The 17,277-nt window shown below is 38.2% G+C and overlaps 1 pseudogene; it reads left to right on the forward strand.

Moving 5' to 3' along the window:
• Positions 1–375: 375 nt before the first annotated feature.
• The window catches only part of LOC143641533 (uncharacterized), a 46,958-nt pseudogene continuing 30,056 nt past the window's right edge, over positions 376–17,277 (forward strand).

Below are 17,277 nucleotides of genomic sequence, written 5' to 3' on the forward strand. Positions count from 1 at the left end.
CCCTGTCCCTGAGAATGGAGAAAAGAGCCAAATGGTACACATCAAGCTGGAAGAATCACTGGGACAAGTGGACATAGATAAAAAATGTAAATCCCGAGTTCAAGAGAGAAGTCAGGTGTGCTCACCCAGGTATGGGAATCATTGTCACAGATGCGTATGAACGTCAACATTTTTCATTGTTACCTCCTTCACTACTGCAAGAATTTCATTAGCAGTAGAAATACATTTCTCCTATTAAAAATGAGAACACTGGCGTCTGTCTCCTGCTCCCACAGCCATTGCAGTACATTGAGATCCATAGAGCCAGCAAGGGGCAAGTGAGACCCGGATAGGCACTGGACAACTGTGTGCCTCACTGAGGAAAAACAACTAAACATGGGTAAAGGAGCTCCTAAGAAGCCCAGAGGCAAAATAGATAGATAGATAGATAGAAAGATAGATAGAAAGATAGATAGATAGATAGATAGATAGATAGATAGATAGATAAATCACCCTCGGCATTCTTTGTGCAAGCTTGCTGGGAGGAGCACAAGAAGAAGCACCCAGATGCTTCAGTCAACTTCTCAGAGCTTTCTAAGAAGTGCTCAGAGATGGAAGACCATGTTTGCTAAAGAGAAAGAAAAATTTGAAGCCATGGCAAAGTAGGACAAGGCCCGTTATGAAAGAGATTGAAAACCTATACCCCTCCTAAAGGGGAAACAAAAAAGAAGTTCAAGAATCCCAATGCACCCAAGAGGCCCCCGACAACCTTCTTGTTCTGTTCTGAGTATCACCTAAAAATCCAAGGACAACATCCCGGCCAATGCATTGGTGATGTTGCAAAGAAACTGGGAGGTGGAATCCCACTGCTGCAGATGATAAAGAAAGCTGCCACGATGAAGGAAACATAAATAGGATATTGCTGTCTACTGAGCTAAAGGAAAAAAGACCCGATGGTTCAAAAAGGGGGGCTGTCAAGGCTGAAAAAAAGCAAGAAAAAGAAGGAAGAGGAGGAAGATGAGGAAGATGAAGATGATGAGGAAGAAGATGGTGATGAATAAATTGTTTCTAGGGCAGGTTTTTTTTTTTTTTTTTTATCTATAAAGCATTTAACACTCCTGTGCACAATTCACTCCTTTTAAAGAAAAATTGAAATGTAAGGCTGTGTGGTTTTTGTTTTTATACTACAGTGTCTTTTTTTTTTTTTTTGTATAGTTAACACACTAGCAAATGTGTCTTTAGATAACCCTGTCCTGGTGATATTTTTTCAATAGCCACTAACTTGCCTGGTGCAGTATGTGAATTGTAAAATGGCATGGAAATTTAAAGCAGGTTTTTGTTGGTGCAGAGCACAAAGTAGTTATATATATGGGGATAGTAATATCTTCAGTTGTCTCTGGTGAAGCTTATATAAAATGATTGTTGTTCTGTTAACTGAATTCCACTCTGTAATTGCAAAAAAAAAAAAAAAAAGTTACAGCTGTTTTGTTGACATTCTGAATGCTGGTGTAAATACAATTTTTTATTAGCAAAAACAAATGAGAACATTGAAGATTATCAATGGAAGACTATGCCAAGAAAACTTCCAAGTCCTATTTCTCAAAAGGAAGTTCAGATGATTCTAGACCTCATCACACGGTGAAACTCACATATGTGAGGGTGAAAGTGGTACCACTCATAACTTCACTTCTGCACTTAAAACTGACCAAGTCCCACCTACAATCAACAGCAAAGGTGTGTTTTAGTCCCTACTGTGTAGGACAATGACTGAGAAGTTTCTGTCACCACTTCCTTTAATGCTGTACACGTGTGTCAAGTTAGTTCAGTGCTGAGGTAATGACTTCTGATGGAGATGGGGTCGGGGGAGGCAAGATTCAGCCACGACCAAAACTTATTGTTTTTAAAGATAACTAATGTTCACCATATGCTCATGTATGCTTCCTTGAAAAGTAAGACACACTTTCAGATTTTCCCTGTTGCTGACTTAGAGAAAGAACATGCATGCAAGTGATTTAAAATCTTGAGTAATCTCCATTCCTCTGTTTTGACTTACAGCTCTCAGCCCTGCACACAAAATCAAAGTATGGACTTGGAGAATCCATATGCATTTTAAGAGACATTTAAGGGAATTCATTACTGCTGTTTAACTTTTTAAGCACATCCTGATGGCATCTGCCTAGAATTCCCCAGAAGCCACTGGATTCAAATCTTTATCAGTTTCATATATAATATCTCTGAAACCATCTGGTTTGGAACAGTTTAGGGAACACCGTCAAGCAAAAATCCTTCTTGTAGCTCTATACCTTTTAATTATCTCAAGTGTTTTTCCCTTCACTGAGTAGAACATGTCAAAACTTTCACATCACTCTGTAGTCATTCTTGGCTTTATGATACGATACTTTGAAATATTTCTGTTCTTATTTAATCTACGTTTGCACTTAAAATTAAGACACATAAAAATAATATTCATTTAGCATGTCCTTATGGGGTAACACTACCAATTTTAATGCTTCCATCATGAAGAGAGGGGAAATTCAGCTCTTCTATCAATAAGCAATTCATTTCAAAGTCAATAAAATGATAAAAAAAAATATTGGGACTCATTGACATCTGAGCTTACCATACCTTCTTTCCCAAAGCAGAAATGTGATATTCATAAGCAGCTATAGAGGCACAGTATGGAAAATTAATTCCAAAGAACAGCAGTGTAAATGCTGTATTTTGCTTTCAGCTTCGGCAGATTTTTATCTTGAGTAATAGCTTAAAAGATTAACCAGCTATTCATTTCCTAAGCCTGAACACACACCTCACAGTAGAAAACAAATTGGCATTTGGAGTTCCTGGATAAAGTGCTATTCAAAGTGACTCCATAGTCATTAAAACATAGAGTTGGTTTTGTGAATGGCATCAGTGAAAAATCTTTCTCATGTAAAGAAAGCAGTAGGAATAAACTTTAAGTCAAAGGCAAGTTCTTCTGGTCCCTCATCCACAATGTTTATCCCAGTGGGATGTGATACAGTCTGTGCAATTGCTATGTTCCACAGTAATTATAAAGAGCAATAACATGTGGTATGAATAGAACACGTAACAAAGAACAGCAGTAGATGGTAAAATAAACCACTGGTTATGTCAAAACTAATAACTTATTGACTCATGCAGAGTCAATGAGTTAAGAGGTCAGATGAGCCCTGCGTTTAAGCCTTACTAATAATACACATGGCTTTTTCTGGTTCCTCATTTTCAACAGTGCCTTCAGAACCATTTTAAGGATTATGTGAAATTGACTGGGTTTCATTAATGGCTTATGTGAGAACATGTGCTCATGTCTTCGAAAGGAAGGTCCAAGATAGTCAACGTAAGCATATTCCTTTTTGCAGCTTCTGGGAAGAGGCAGAGTGTTCTAAGACCTCTTGCCATAAATACAGCATTCACTATCGTAGAAAATAGCATCCATCTTTTTTCGAAATGGAAGTAGTTGTACAATGTGACACCCCAAGCATCTTTAAAATGTTATGTATCATAGTGTACTTAAAAAAAGCAGTGCACTTCTCATTGATCTTCCCATTTTACTTTGATTTAAAATGCAGATCTTTTCTTCCTATTGAAATCTTTGCATTTTCATTTATAAATATATGGGGGGAATCCATTTCAGACATATGAAGCCTCATAAATTACATTGGGTAGTTGAAACAGGGTGCGCCTATGCCATGGATTGAACATCCTCCTTTATTAGAATGCTATTTATTGCCACCAGCTGCACTGCTTAGCTAAGAAAGTTCTTGACACTAGCGATTGCTTTTCAGCACCACTGCTTCCGGCTGCTAACAGGGGCTTCTATTTCCAAATGAAGCCACCCCTCTCAAGCTCTTCCTTCTGCTACACAGATACCTCCTGTCACGGTGATGCTGGGGAATGGATGGGGGATGGGACTCCACCCACTCGTGCTCTGTGATCTCCAAGGCTGTAAATCTCATGGCTTTGAGATTTCTCGCCTAATAGCACGGGCCTGAAAGCTGTCAAAGGCATTCAGGGAATCTACCCAACAGTAATGGATTTTTCAAAATTAAGATGTGAATTTAGCTTGCGATCAAAGGGTGTTTCAGAGTCATCAGCGTGTATTTTAGAAGAGAAGCATGGCGCACATCAGCAGTAGACACTGGTCTCTATTTTATTACATTTTACAGCAGGAAAAACTAGACAAAGGTAATTACTCTTCTTCTGTTAAAGACTATTATTACACTTGCCTGAACAGTTAACCCTGCTGTTATTTTCTCTGCTGCCTGTGCCGATGGCATCCAGACCATCCAAGCAGGAAAGGTATAGAAATAGGGGTCTCAGCTCATTTCCGATTGCACAGTAAGTCCACTTTGAAAGGTAATCTTCCAAGCCACATATGTGTTGCACCAACACACCAACATATTTCGTTATTTGTTGGCGGATTGGTGTCTGTGTCTTGCATGCTGGTTTGAACACTGACTCTTTTTTTTTTTTTTTTTAAATGCTTCCACACATAATTGGGCTCCCAGAGCCTACAGAGCTAACAGCGGCAGTCAGTGACAGGAGGAGACCTCCCTCTGTTAACATGGAAACAGAATTTCCCTGCTCTCCTCCAGAAAGGAAATTCCCTCTAGGTCAAGGTTGAGGCTCTCGGCAGCGTGAGGAGGGCGGGATTATGTGGAAGATACCTTAACCCATGATCCTAGAGAGCTCTCTTGAAGTGGTGTCAGGCCCTCCAGCCTTCATGAGCAGCAAATTTCTCCCCTTGACTAAACAAGAGGACAAGCAGAAAATTGATTTCTAGACATTACCTTGGAGATACAGACTGAAAATTAGAACTTCAAGCCTCTTTGCCCCAACCAAAAGCTCAGGCAGAGAAAGGCCCTGAGTGTTCTTCTTTTCAGGTTTGGAAAAACAACTGTTAAACCCTTTCAAGATAAAAATCATTGCTCTTCTCCTTGGACTGGGCTTCCAATTCAACAGGGGATCGAGTTAAAACAATACAGCCCTGTGGCTCTTACTTGCAATAACTTTCACCTGAGGTTCATCAACCACTCAACAGGCAAGTAGCATTTTCTGCATCATAATAGGGCAGAAACCATAGCACAAAATTGTCACCTCTGATTTCCACGGTGCCATCCATTAGCTGGGAGGAGCAGACAGGAATACTTGACACCCACTTGGATTTTTGATTGTTTTGTTTTGTTTCCTTTAGGGCCAATCTCCAACATGATATTGACTAGAAAGAATGATAGAGATAACATACATTCAAAAAGCATCGCATGGAAAAGTGAAAATGCTGAATAAAAATGGAGGCTAGGTGCTGGCAGATGTCTGAACTGACAGCAGAAGCCTAAAGGAACAACCAGATGCAATCCCAGCAGCTAGGGAGACGGAGGCAGAAGGATCAAAAGTTCAAGGATAGCCTCAGCAACTTGGCAAGGTCCTAAGCAACTTAGAGAGACCCTGTCTCAAAAAATAAAATAAGTGTGGTATGTGATGACTCAGTGGTCAAGCACTCCTGGGTTCAATCCCCAGGACCAAAAAAAGGTACATGAGGATCTACCATCAATTTGTATGTTTCCTACCTTCTGCACACTATTGTAGTCTTCTCTGTTATTCATGCAAATTTTCCTCTTTAAAATTTCTGAATTTGATTTAGATATTAAGATATTAAGCAAATTGGGGTTACCTAACAATTATTAATTCTCTCATTTTATTTTTAAAAAATCATTAAATAGCTGACTCTAATTTTCAGTTTAGGAAAATAAATACTGTGAGTAAATCAATTAATTGATATTCTGATGTTCTGCTTGAATTTCTCCATTCATTATATCAGATCAGCAGAATAAACATCAGAAGATGGCATTAGTAATTATCTTTCATCTCAAATGAACCCGGTAGAATGAAGAGACTCAATCCACAAGATTTTATTTTGGTTGTAAGAAAGTAAAACAAATAAATTTCAGTAATTATGCTCAACAGAATAAAGTCAACTTAATGCTCATGGAATCTAGAACCAAACTAATTTGATATTCTGGCTTTGCTCTTGATTAGCTGTGTGACACTGGGCAAGTTGCATAACTTTTCAATGCCTCATCTGTAAAATGAGTAAAATAGATTACCATATAGAATTGTCCTGAGAAATAATATGTTCTATGTATGCTAAGACTCAAAGTATATTAACTAGATTTATTAGAATGTCAAAATATTTTCTTAGGTGGGCGCAGTGGCACACTCCTGTAATCCCAGTGGCGAGGGCAGCTGAGGCAGGAGGATAGTGATTTCAAAGCCAGCCTCAGCAACTTTAAGGCGCTAAGCAACTCAGTGAGACCCTGTCTCTAAATAAAATACAAAACAGGGCTGAGAATGTGGCTCAGTGGTTGAGTGCCCCAGAGTTCAATCCCTGGTACCAAATAATAATAATAATAATTTTTCTTAAATAAACATCCACAAGAGAGTTTGCAACTATATTCTGCTTGGTGTGGCACAAAATGTAGTTTACAATTCTATACCATCTCTTAGTACATTGATTTGGCTTTCCTGGTTAGATTAATCTCTTTTCTCCGAATATTATCCTCTTGTTTGATTTCACTTCATATTAAGATCAAATACCTGCTCTTCCCCTCTTAGAGAGCCCCTGAAATCCCTCTTCCCCACAGAACATTGCCTGACTTGTATAAGTAAGATGATAAATCTCTTTCCCCTTCAGTTTCAACAAGCTACTTATACAACACAAACACTGAGCACACCGAAGCTTGTAAGTCAATGTTTACATTACATCCTAGTGAATGTTTTTTGCAATGTGCACTGTATAAATTGTAGGCTTCTTGCCAGAGCAGAAGCTTTGAACACTTGATTTGCTTCATAGGTTCATATTTAACCATAGTTGAGGGTAGGAGTGATGTTTTGAGAATGCTTTGTGTTGCCTAACACACCCCCCCCCCCAAAATGAGGGTTTTAGGGAAGAAGACCAGAGAGGTATTTTATCCTTCACATCTTAGGAAGAGAGAACCTGATTCTAGGAGAAAGAGAACAATCACACGAGGGATGTCGCCTCAGTTAATCTCTGAGCCATGGCCCCTTTAAAAAGGCTGTTGTCTGCTTAAAAGAAGATCAGGAGTCATGGCAGTTCTGCTTGAGATGTGTGCACACGATAAAGGCTTTCCTTGGTTGGGGAGCTTTCCTTCTCCTGACCCTGGTGCTCAGTTAGATGAATGACAGCATTCACGCTGAGATCTCTGCTTTGCCATAATCTCTGCTTTTGCCAATTGTGAGTGTGAACCTCTTGTGTTGATTAGCTTTTCATCAATGTGACAAAAACCTGAGAAAGACAACTTGAAGGTGGAAAGATTTATTTGGGCTTACAGTTTTAGAGGTCTCAGCCCATGGTCAGCTGCCTCCATGGCTGTGGGCCTGAGGTGTGGCAGAACATCATAGAAGAAGGGTATGGCAGAAGAGGCTGATCTTCTCATGGCAGCTATCAGAAAACAGAAAGAGAAAAAAGAAAGAAAGGGGTCCAGCATAAGATACAATCGCATATAAGATACACCATTTCTTACCACTTCCCACTAGTCCATTCAACTGTGAATCCATCAATTGATTGATATCAAGGAGGTTGGGGCCCACATAACCCAATCACTTCCCCAAAGCCTCTAACATTGCTGCACTGAGGATTGAGCCTTCAACACAAGAGCCTTTTGGGCAAATTCCAGATCCAAAGCATAACACCTGCCCATCAGAATTATATCAACCTGTATTGCTGTTTGCTATAGAAAGTTAAAAGGATTATTTGAGACCCAAAAGCCATGAAGGGTCTACCTGAAGGAAAGTACCCAAAGGTATCATCCTAAAGATGGTGTTTCAAATCTGGCTACACAGTGAAATCACCAAGGAAGCTTTATAAATACTAATGCTCATTGCCACTCCAAAAGTATGGTCTGCGGTGTGACCTGAGCATCAGAATTTAAAGCTCCCTGTTTAGTTGAAGAGCACTGATCTATATAGCGACTAAAATAACCTCAGCACCCAAGGCAGTAAGAGTGTGCACTGTCTCCTGGATGTTTTATGACTTGACTCTAGATGTGAATTGACAATGAAACACCCAGTCCTAGAATTAGATTCTTACTTGTCAATTAGCTGATATACAAATAGTTATTGAGAATTTAGCATGTACAGAAGTAGAGGTTGCTTCTCCAAAGGGATCCTGTGATGTTCTCCTTAAAAAAAAAAAAATCAAACCCTTTCTCTGAAAGCACTTTCCCCTACTCAGAAATCTATAACTTTCCACCCAGCTTCTCCTCAAGAGAGGCTAGCTAATAATTACCGTGGTGAATTTTCTCTTTTCTTAGATTAAGTGAAAACAAAGCAGCTGTCAGAAACGTGTACTTGGTTAACAATGTTAGAAGTAAGGAAAGTAGCTCATATTTATACATTTATTTTTCCATAATATATAATAAAGTGAAATTTGGAAGAAGTCCACAGGTCAACCAACATTTGAGGAAAGAGACTCGCTCATCTGGTTTTCTAGGTGCTGTGACTTCACCAAAGAAGAAATGATAATGGAAAAGATGGAATAAAACCAAGAATAGCAAGGGCAGAAATAGAGAAAACAAGGAGCCAAAAGAGAGGTGGAGAGTTGAGGAAGACAAAACAGACAAGGAAAGTGGATCACTTCATTACACACGTTGACTGCTTCCTGCAAAAGCATCTACCAGTGAATCTGCTTAAAAACCCGAAACCATAATTTGACAATCAATAGTCCCAAAGGGATTGTTTTTTAATTATTTCTAAAATAAAGTAAAAATTATGATAGCCAGGTGCAATGTCCCACACCTGTAATCCCAGATATTCAGGAGGTTGAGGCAAGAGGATCACAAGTTTGAGAATAACCTCAGCAACTGAACAAGGCCCTGTTTCAAAAATAATAATAAAAGGGTCTGGGGAGTGGTAGAACAGTGGTAGAACACTTGTGTGCAGAGACCTGGGTTAGATTCCCAGTACAACAAAATGCTGATGATGACAATGATGATGATGAAGCAAATGCATTTTATTGTATTAGTAATGAAATATTTCAATTCAGTTCTTCTTAGAATCAAGAAGAATGAATCAAGTATTGATTTTTGTTGTTGTTGTTCTAATTTTCCTAATAAAATTGTGATACAGAAAATCCTACTCATTCTTTCACACTCCTGTTGTCCTGTGTTGTCAGCTGGAACACATTGGAAGTTTTTTTTTTTCACTTGGTTTTTCTAAAGATATCACTAAAAGTGTTTGATAATCACATTCTCTATTTAGTGATCCTTGTGCTTTCTAATTTTTCTTTTCCAGTTGTTAAATAAACACTGCCAGATTGTTTTATATTGAATAATGACTTAAAAAGTGATTTTTGCAGTTCATCAACATTACTTTCATTGTTTCCATGAAATTATACATTTTGTTTTTGTACTGGGGATTAAATCCAGGGGCATTTTACCACCAAACCACAGCATCAGCACTTTTTAATTTTTAATTTTGATAAACAAAAAGACTCATTAAGTTGCTGAGGCTGATTTCCAGCTTGCAATCCTTCTGCCTCAGCCTCCCAAATCACTGGGATTAGCAGTCCCATCACACTGGGCTGTAAAATTATATATCTTTTAAAATATATGGGATTTTTCTTTATAGTTAACTTGTATTATTTTGTATCATGTTGTTAACTTTTTATAACATTTGATGGTCATTGACATAATAGGCTGATATAAATATTCTGTAAGACAGGAAATTAATTTCTTTTTTTTAGAGAGAGAGAGAGAGAGAGAGAGAGAGAGAGAATTTTTTTAATATTTATTTTTTAGTTATCGGTGGACACAACATCTTTGTTTGTATGTGGTGCTGAGGATCGAACCCGGGCCGCACGCATGCCAGGTGAGCACGCTACCGCTTGAGCCACATCCCCAGCCCCAAGGAAATTAATTTCTAAGGGTCACCATTCCAAGAGTTATAAACTAAACTAACAAGTGAGTATAGATTGAAAAGATTAATAATCAGAGTTATTGATAGCTGGGTATAAAAATAATTGCTGGTGACTAGATGATTAAATGATTTTTTAAAAAAAAAAAAAAAGGAAAAAGAAGGTTTATTACTTTGCTAGCAAAGGAGAAAAGGAGAAACACAGGAGACCAGGAGACTCCTGTCCCAAAGGCTTTGATTCTGCCCATCAATAGGAATAGGGGGCATTTAAAGAGGTTAATCAAAGACTGCATTCCATGTGTTCTCTCTTGGAGTTGTAATCTACTTGTTAATTTGGGAGATAGTCATTTCTGAGATCTTCTGGTACCAGCCCCAAAGTATGGATTACTTCATTCCTATGGACGGGGGTGTACTCAAGGACAGATAAATCTGCCTACGATGGGAAAGAAAATTACTTCTGTTTCCCCTGAGGTTAGGACAGGGTAGAGATTAGGGAAGAGCAGGGAGAGAGGAAGAGAAAGAAATATGTCCGTTTTAAAAATAAGTCTCAGTGACAGAGCAGCAAGGGCTATACTCAAAACATAAAGTGGACAATTGTTAAATTTCCCCACTGTCCATTTCTACATTTCATTTATATGGAAAAATGGACAATGACATCTCCAAGCTGCTTCCTGCTGAAAGGGAGCAAAGCCAAGGTCTTTTTTCTCTATTAGGTGGGGTTTGGACAGTTATGGGTATTCAGCATCAGAGCAGTTCAGAGGTCCATAATGGCTGTTGACTGGACAAAGCATACATAGGGCAATGATCATGCTAAGACAGCATAGCATTACTTTTTTCATAAACAATTAGCAAAAAAGCAATTAGTATTTAAGCTAGTCTCTGAAAAAATGGTAACTCGTAATCATATCTGTGAAAAACAGATCAAGTTTATGAATGCAGGAAGATAGGAAGATTTGTAAGCTAATGAGATCGGGCTCAAATTAACTCAGGACAAACTTGTGACTCTAGAGTCCATTGTGATCCTTATTATTAGGCACTCTCACACAAGAACCTTTCCTTTCTACCCTACAGCTTTAATTACTTTTGGGAAGGCTGACACAAGTGTACATCTTAAGTTACACTTAAAGAAATTGTTTTTTCTTTTAAATGTCCCATAGGACTGTGCTTAGGCTATACTCTCCTGCCAGGTGTTTTAAGACCATGTTTGTCAAAACTGACTTCTTCCTATCTAAAAAGTCAGCTGAGAGTCCTCAGAGATCACTCTTGAGGACTTGGGCCAAGCCTCTTGGTTGCTTTAGGTTTCCTTTACCAGTGGTATTATTTGCCAGGATGGGGCAGGGTCCTGCTGACCATACATGGCTTCTTTTGGAAGCACCAGGGACATTTTCCTCTCGATGACCCTCCTCTTTGCAGAATATGCACTGGTTGGCTTCCTGTTCTCTAGGGTCCTATTGATGTCCCTGATCAGCAGATCAAGTGACTCACCAAAGTTGCAGGTCCCAGAGGGGGTCCCATCATTCTTTGGGACTTGGCTCACATTAGAGGGCAAGGACCAAAAATGTTGGCTGCTTTTTCCTTGGCTCTTTTACTTCCTTGACTTTGATCTCCAAGTTTTTGGTTTTAAACAGCCAGCAAGCCAGTTTCACCAGTCTTAAAGATAAAGTAATAAGTTATAATTTCAATATCTATAATTTTACTGTTACCCCTTTCATTTAATTGGGGTTAGTATTAGTCCTGGAAATCAGCATAGATACTATCTGTCCTGTAGGTGATAGTTTATTATCTCAAATTAACCCAGGTTGGTGTGTTTTTTTTTTTTTGGTTTCGTTTTGCTTTTATTTTTGTTTTTCTTTCTTTCTTTTTTAGAAATAGCACCTCTGTGAAACACTAACAGGCAACAGTTATAAGTTCACAAAGGAAAATACAAAATGAAGTTAACAGAGCAAAAACATATTCAGTTTGTGTAATAGCTATAAACCAAGAAAAATGACTTTTATGATCTTGAACCTTACTTAGTTAGATATTATATCCCTTGTTTCAGATCACACTAATCATTACAACAAAAATCAATCTTTTGAACACAACTTTAAATGAACTAAAGTGTAGCCTATTTTGGAGCCATTCTAACATGGAGTAAGTTAGGAGACAGAGCCTTATCTGAGGTAAGATAGAGCTCTTCCCAAATAAAAATACAACATTACATTTGAAACATGAATCAAAAAAAAAAAAAAAAAAAAGACTAAGAGAGCTTTTAACTTTCTTTTTGTGGAAAAAGTGGCAGAACGTTTCCATGTTTTACACTGTTACCTTTAAACAGATAAGGCTCTCCTTATTATCTTTCAAAAATGCATTTAAGTCCAGTGTGAAGAATAACACAAAATTGTATATAAAACTTATTGACAACTGGTTAATTTATCCAGCTATAAAACATCAAATGACATGAATAAATACCAACCAAATTTGTTATTTCTATATAAATCTAAAACTTTTGCAACAAATAATTTTAGATTGGAGAACACCAACTTGGTTAAGCGCCCTCCCAGCTTTACATTTAAAGAAGTTTTAACTTAATGTACAATTTAGAATCCAGAGTGTACAGTAACAATAATCACAGATTTGCATGGGTAAAAAAATAAAATAAAATAAAAGGATAGCCTTAAATCTTGTATACATTTAAGAAATAGTGTTAATGATCAGAAATTGACTTAGTTAAAGCAAATAGATATAAGACACGTCTTCAAATGACAGTGTCACCTTTCTATGTCAAATACAATGTATAAGACAGCACTTATTGCTTATCTTGCTGGTAAACTTACATAAACTTTCATTTTATAAACTTTTACATGACACTTAGATAAGGCTTAGACAGATATAGTTCTCAGATGCATACATATACCTAGTCACATATATTGGGAGTGTCAACTATATTGTTATAACCTGAGTAACAGTTGTTTGTTTAACCAGTTACAAAGTAATCATTTATGACTTTAAAACAGATACAAACCCTAATTCCTTTAAGACTTAGTATCCCCAAATAATAAAACCTAACAAATACAAGAAAATTATCTTGATAGATAAGAGCAGATCAATGTTTCAGACTTTGTTTCATATCATTACATTAAAAAACTTCAAATAATTCTGACTGTGCTGATTATAGTCAATTTAATCACAAACACAAACTTTTTGAGATTTACCTTCCATAAACCTTCTGCAACTTACTTAAACATCCACAACTTGTTTACATCCTTAGTTTTGTCCTCTTTCATCTTGGACTTTTGCCTCAAAATATTGCTTTACCAGACAACATACTTTCTCATCCAAAACTATTTCTTTTACCTTCTAATTTTCCATACTAAATATATATTTCAATTCCTATAACTTTATTTTCTTTTTTAGTTTTCAACCTTTTCCTAAATTCTTATTCTAAAATAATCCTTATAGATGTTTTTTGTGCATTGTAGGAGTTCTGTGTTTGGGATTGGGTCTCTGATACTCTTTGTGATTGTGGCATGCTTGGTGGCTAGCAAGTTTCTGTGCAAAGGTACAGAATGCCTGGCTGCTGGGAAACTTCCATGTCAAAGACATGGGATGCCTGGCCACTGTAATAATGTTCTTCATGAGGAAGCTCTGTGTTAAGAATTTTATCAGGGCTGGGATAGTGGCTCAGCAGTAGAGTGCTCGCCTAGCACATGTGAGGCCCTGGGTTGGATCTTCAGCACCACATACAAATAAATAAATAAAGGCATTGTGTCCAACTACAATTTTAAAAATAAACATTAAAAAAAAGAGTTTTATCAGTTTTCACCTTCATCTTAGGCATGTAACTCCTGGGAATAAAGGAACTTGCTTGCTAGATAACTGAAATGTTTCACCAAGCTCCAGTGCTTCTAGATCTACCAACTTAACAGTCACTGTAGACAATGGACTTTCTTGAGAGCTGCACAAAGCTCCTGATGTTGCATTTTGTAACTGTGAAACGTAACTGCAGAATAAGCAACCTTACTGATACTCTAAACAATAATATAGTTATGGTACTAATGACCTAATGTAACCTATTGATATAAATAAACATGGCCACTTGGACAGGGAGCCACTTTCCTGTCTTTGCACCTTGTCTTTCTGTCTCCCTTTATTATTTCCTTACAGTTCATTTAATTTACACAACAAATTTCATCCTAGGTGAGGGATCAGATAATCTGGATTATACAAAAACTGTGTCTTAACTGTTTCTCTCCCAGGTGGCATTCAAGGGGTTGGGGCACAGGATATTTTTGACCCTGACCTGTCTCTGTTATCGTTATCATGATGCCATCAACTTTCAGTTGTACCCACTGTCGATTGTACCCAGAGGCTCCTTTGGGCCTTTTTCTTATACTAGACATATTTATATACAATGGAGGAGGCCCTTTCCATTCTTTCTTTAGGCTTTCACGAAGAACCCTTTGCAGAGGCTGCCTGAAATACACTGGGTGGGCTTAGTTTTTGTCTTTTTCTTTGCTGGGAGCAGTTATTTATTCTGCCAGTTTCCCAGGACATTTAGTTTGATGGGAATACTGTTGTAGCAAGAATTGCTCTGCCTCAGTGATGAATATCCCCTGGCTAAATGGGGTGTCCTGTAAGATTTTTAAGGGAGAGATTATTCCTGTCCTTAAATCATAAACTGGCAGTGTTTGAACTTACTGCCACACTTTTGTGGCCAGCAGCATCTATGCCCTCCTCCAGGGTCAAAAGGGGCTGGAAGGCAGGGGAGAGGCCAGGTTCACTTTGGCCCCCCTTTTTTTTTTACAGCTCAGGCAATTCTTCTGCACACCACCACCACCACCACCCCCAGTTTAGAGCTGGTTTACTTGACCCACAGTGAGATGATCTGCAGCTGCCTGGAACCAGGCTGAGAAACAGTGCTGGAAGTGCCAGCACTGGGTTTAAAAGACTGAAATATTTTTTAACCCTTTCTTTTGATGTCCTGCTATCCTTGTATACCAGGGGCAGTGCCTTTTGGCACCTTCAAATTAGTTCCCGTCTGTTCAGACCCCTTATCAGGCAACTGCAATAATGCCTGTACCTGCAGAATCTTTTTCATATGCTTTACCCCCTGACAGACCAACTTTGACTTCAGAATTGTATAGTAATTCAGGGAAACTATTCAAAGTCCAAAGTGTGTTATAGTAAACCCTCTTAGACAGACTTGTCCCTATAGGTGGCCCATGCAGCCAAGATCTCTATGCTCAAGAGACTACCAGTAAGATGAAGACAGCACGGCTCATGTCTTAAAGGACCAGGGACAGACAAAACAACAACAATAACAAAAAAAACAAAAAAAAAAAACAGACAGACAAGAGTGGATCACTGAAACCAGGGCTGACAGATGGGAACCTTTAAAACAGACAAACATGCATGTACAATATCTTCCATTTACTTTACCTTTGCAAGATTATACAATAATTCAGAAAGCTATTTAAAAGCCAGATCATTACAGTAAAACACTATCTTAGACAGGCTTATACCTATAGATGTCTTTTTTTCCAACTGACTTTTCCTCTGACAGACCAACTCCAATTGCAAGATTGTACAGAAAAAAACAGAGACGGACTATCAGAAAGGACCACCAAAACCCTGGCCAACAGATGGGAACCTTTAAGTTGAGTAGTCAAGATCTTTCCCAAGAGACTACCTATAGGATCAAGGCTGTATTGTGTCTTAAAAGGAGCAGTAACAGATACAAACAAAACAGACAACCAGAGGGAATTCCCAAGCCCAAGGTCAACAAACAGATGAGAACAGATCAGAAGGAAGTAAATATCCCTACGTTCTCAAGTCCCACTTAACCATGACTCCTACACCAGTGGTGCCACAGAGGTCCCCAGAAAGAAGGATCAGATGTGTAGAATCAAGGGTCTCGGTGTATACACTGAAGGACTTACCAAATGGCCAAGGGTGTCATGACTTTACTAAATTCAGTTTCCTTTTTCTCAAAGTGGACATGATGGACCAACCTTTACCATCCAGAGAGAGAAGGCGGGAATTCCACAAAGCAAAAGGTGCTTCAGCAGCTGCTGGGTGGTCCCTCAGTCCCGCCCTTTACTCACAGGATGGGTTCCTTGGTTCCACTTGAGGCAAACTCACCCATCTCCTAACTCCCCTGTAGCTGGCTCTCAACAATTTCACCAGCACTTTGAATCCTTAGCATGGAAAAAGGGGTTTCTTGGAAAGCCAGGCCTGCCCAAGAAAGCTAGAGTGGGGGCTGCTGTCGGGTTCCATCTGGGATGCCAAATTTGTTGCTGAAAGCTTGGTCCTTGTCCCCAATGCCAATCCAATAACAAGGACATGGTTTTGAGAAAAAGGAAAAAGAAGTTTTATTGCTTTGCTAGCAAAGGAGAAACACAGGGGACTCCTGTCCCAAAGGCAGTGAGTCTGATTAAATGGGTTGAAACCAACTACTGTCTTACTCAGTAGAAGTTATCTTACATGAGCCAAACGTGATTGCACATACCTGTAATCCCAGCTATTTACTCAGAAGTTTGAGTCAGGAGGATCACAAGTTCAAGGCCAGCCTAATGAGACTCAGTCTCAAAATAAAAGAAAAATTAAAAGATCTGAGGATATAACTCAGTGGTGAAGTTCCCCTGGGTTCAATTCCCAGTACCAAGAAGGAAAAAAAAAAGATGTATGGTAAATCATGCCTAGTACCAATAAAAATAAAAAGTTATCTTACATGAGTTAAAAGCAGAACAACGAAGAGGACATAAACACCATGGAAGTTGTATCAGGAAATATCCAAGAGAATTCTGCCTCTTATGTCATAAGGACCTCATATGCTTCTTTTATATTATTTGCTGCAGTAAAGGCATGTGCCCTACATATTGCTTTCCATCATGAAACAATCTCCTGAGAAAGAAACAGAGAATGGAAATACATCTAATGGCCTCTCCTCAACTGAACTCTCCCAATAGTTAAACTATGAAATCACATAGCTCAATGTACACATATAAATGGGCAAAGCAAACAATTAAAATGTTCTGAATTTATTAATGCAAGATTGATGCAGATTCTCAGAAACTAAAGAAATTTCAAGTAACTTCAAATAAATTAACACAGTAAATGATAGACTAAATCTAAACATCTCAGGTTAAATGGCAGATGTCAAATAAGATTCGTGAAAAGAAATTTATATACTCAAAGCTCTTCTGCTTAAAAAATAAAATACAAACCCTATATCAATAAGCTCACAATGCAGAAGCAAAATATCAACAGTTTAATAGGAGTGAAGCATTAGTTATAAGAATATTGGTTTTTAGCGCATTACTGTTATACATAAGAGTGGGGTTCATTTTAATGTAGTCATAAATGTGT

The sequence above is a fragment of the Callospermophilus lateralis genome, chromosome 3, assembly GCF_048772815.1.
Source record: "Callospermophilus lateralis isolate mCalLat2 chromosome 3, mCalLat2.hap1, whole genome shotgun sequence".
Taxonomy (NCBI): Eukaryota; Metazoa; Chordata; class Mammalia; order Rodentia; family Sciuridae; genus Callospermophilus; species Callospermophilus lateralis.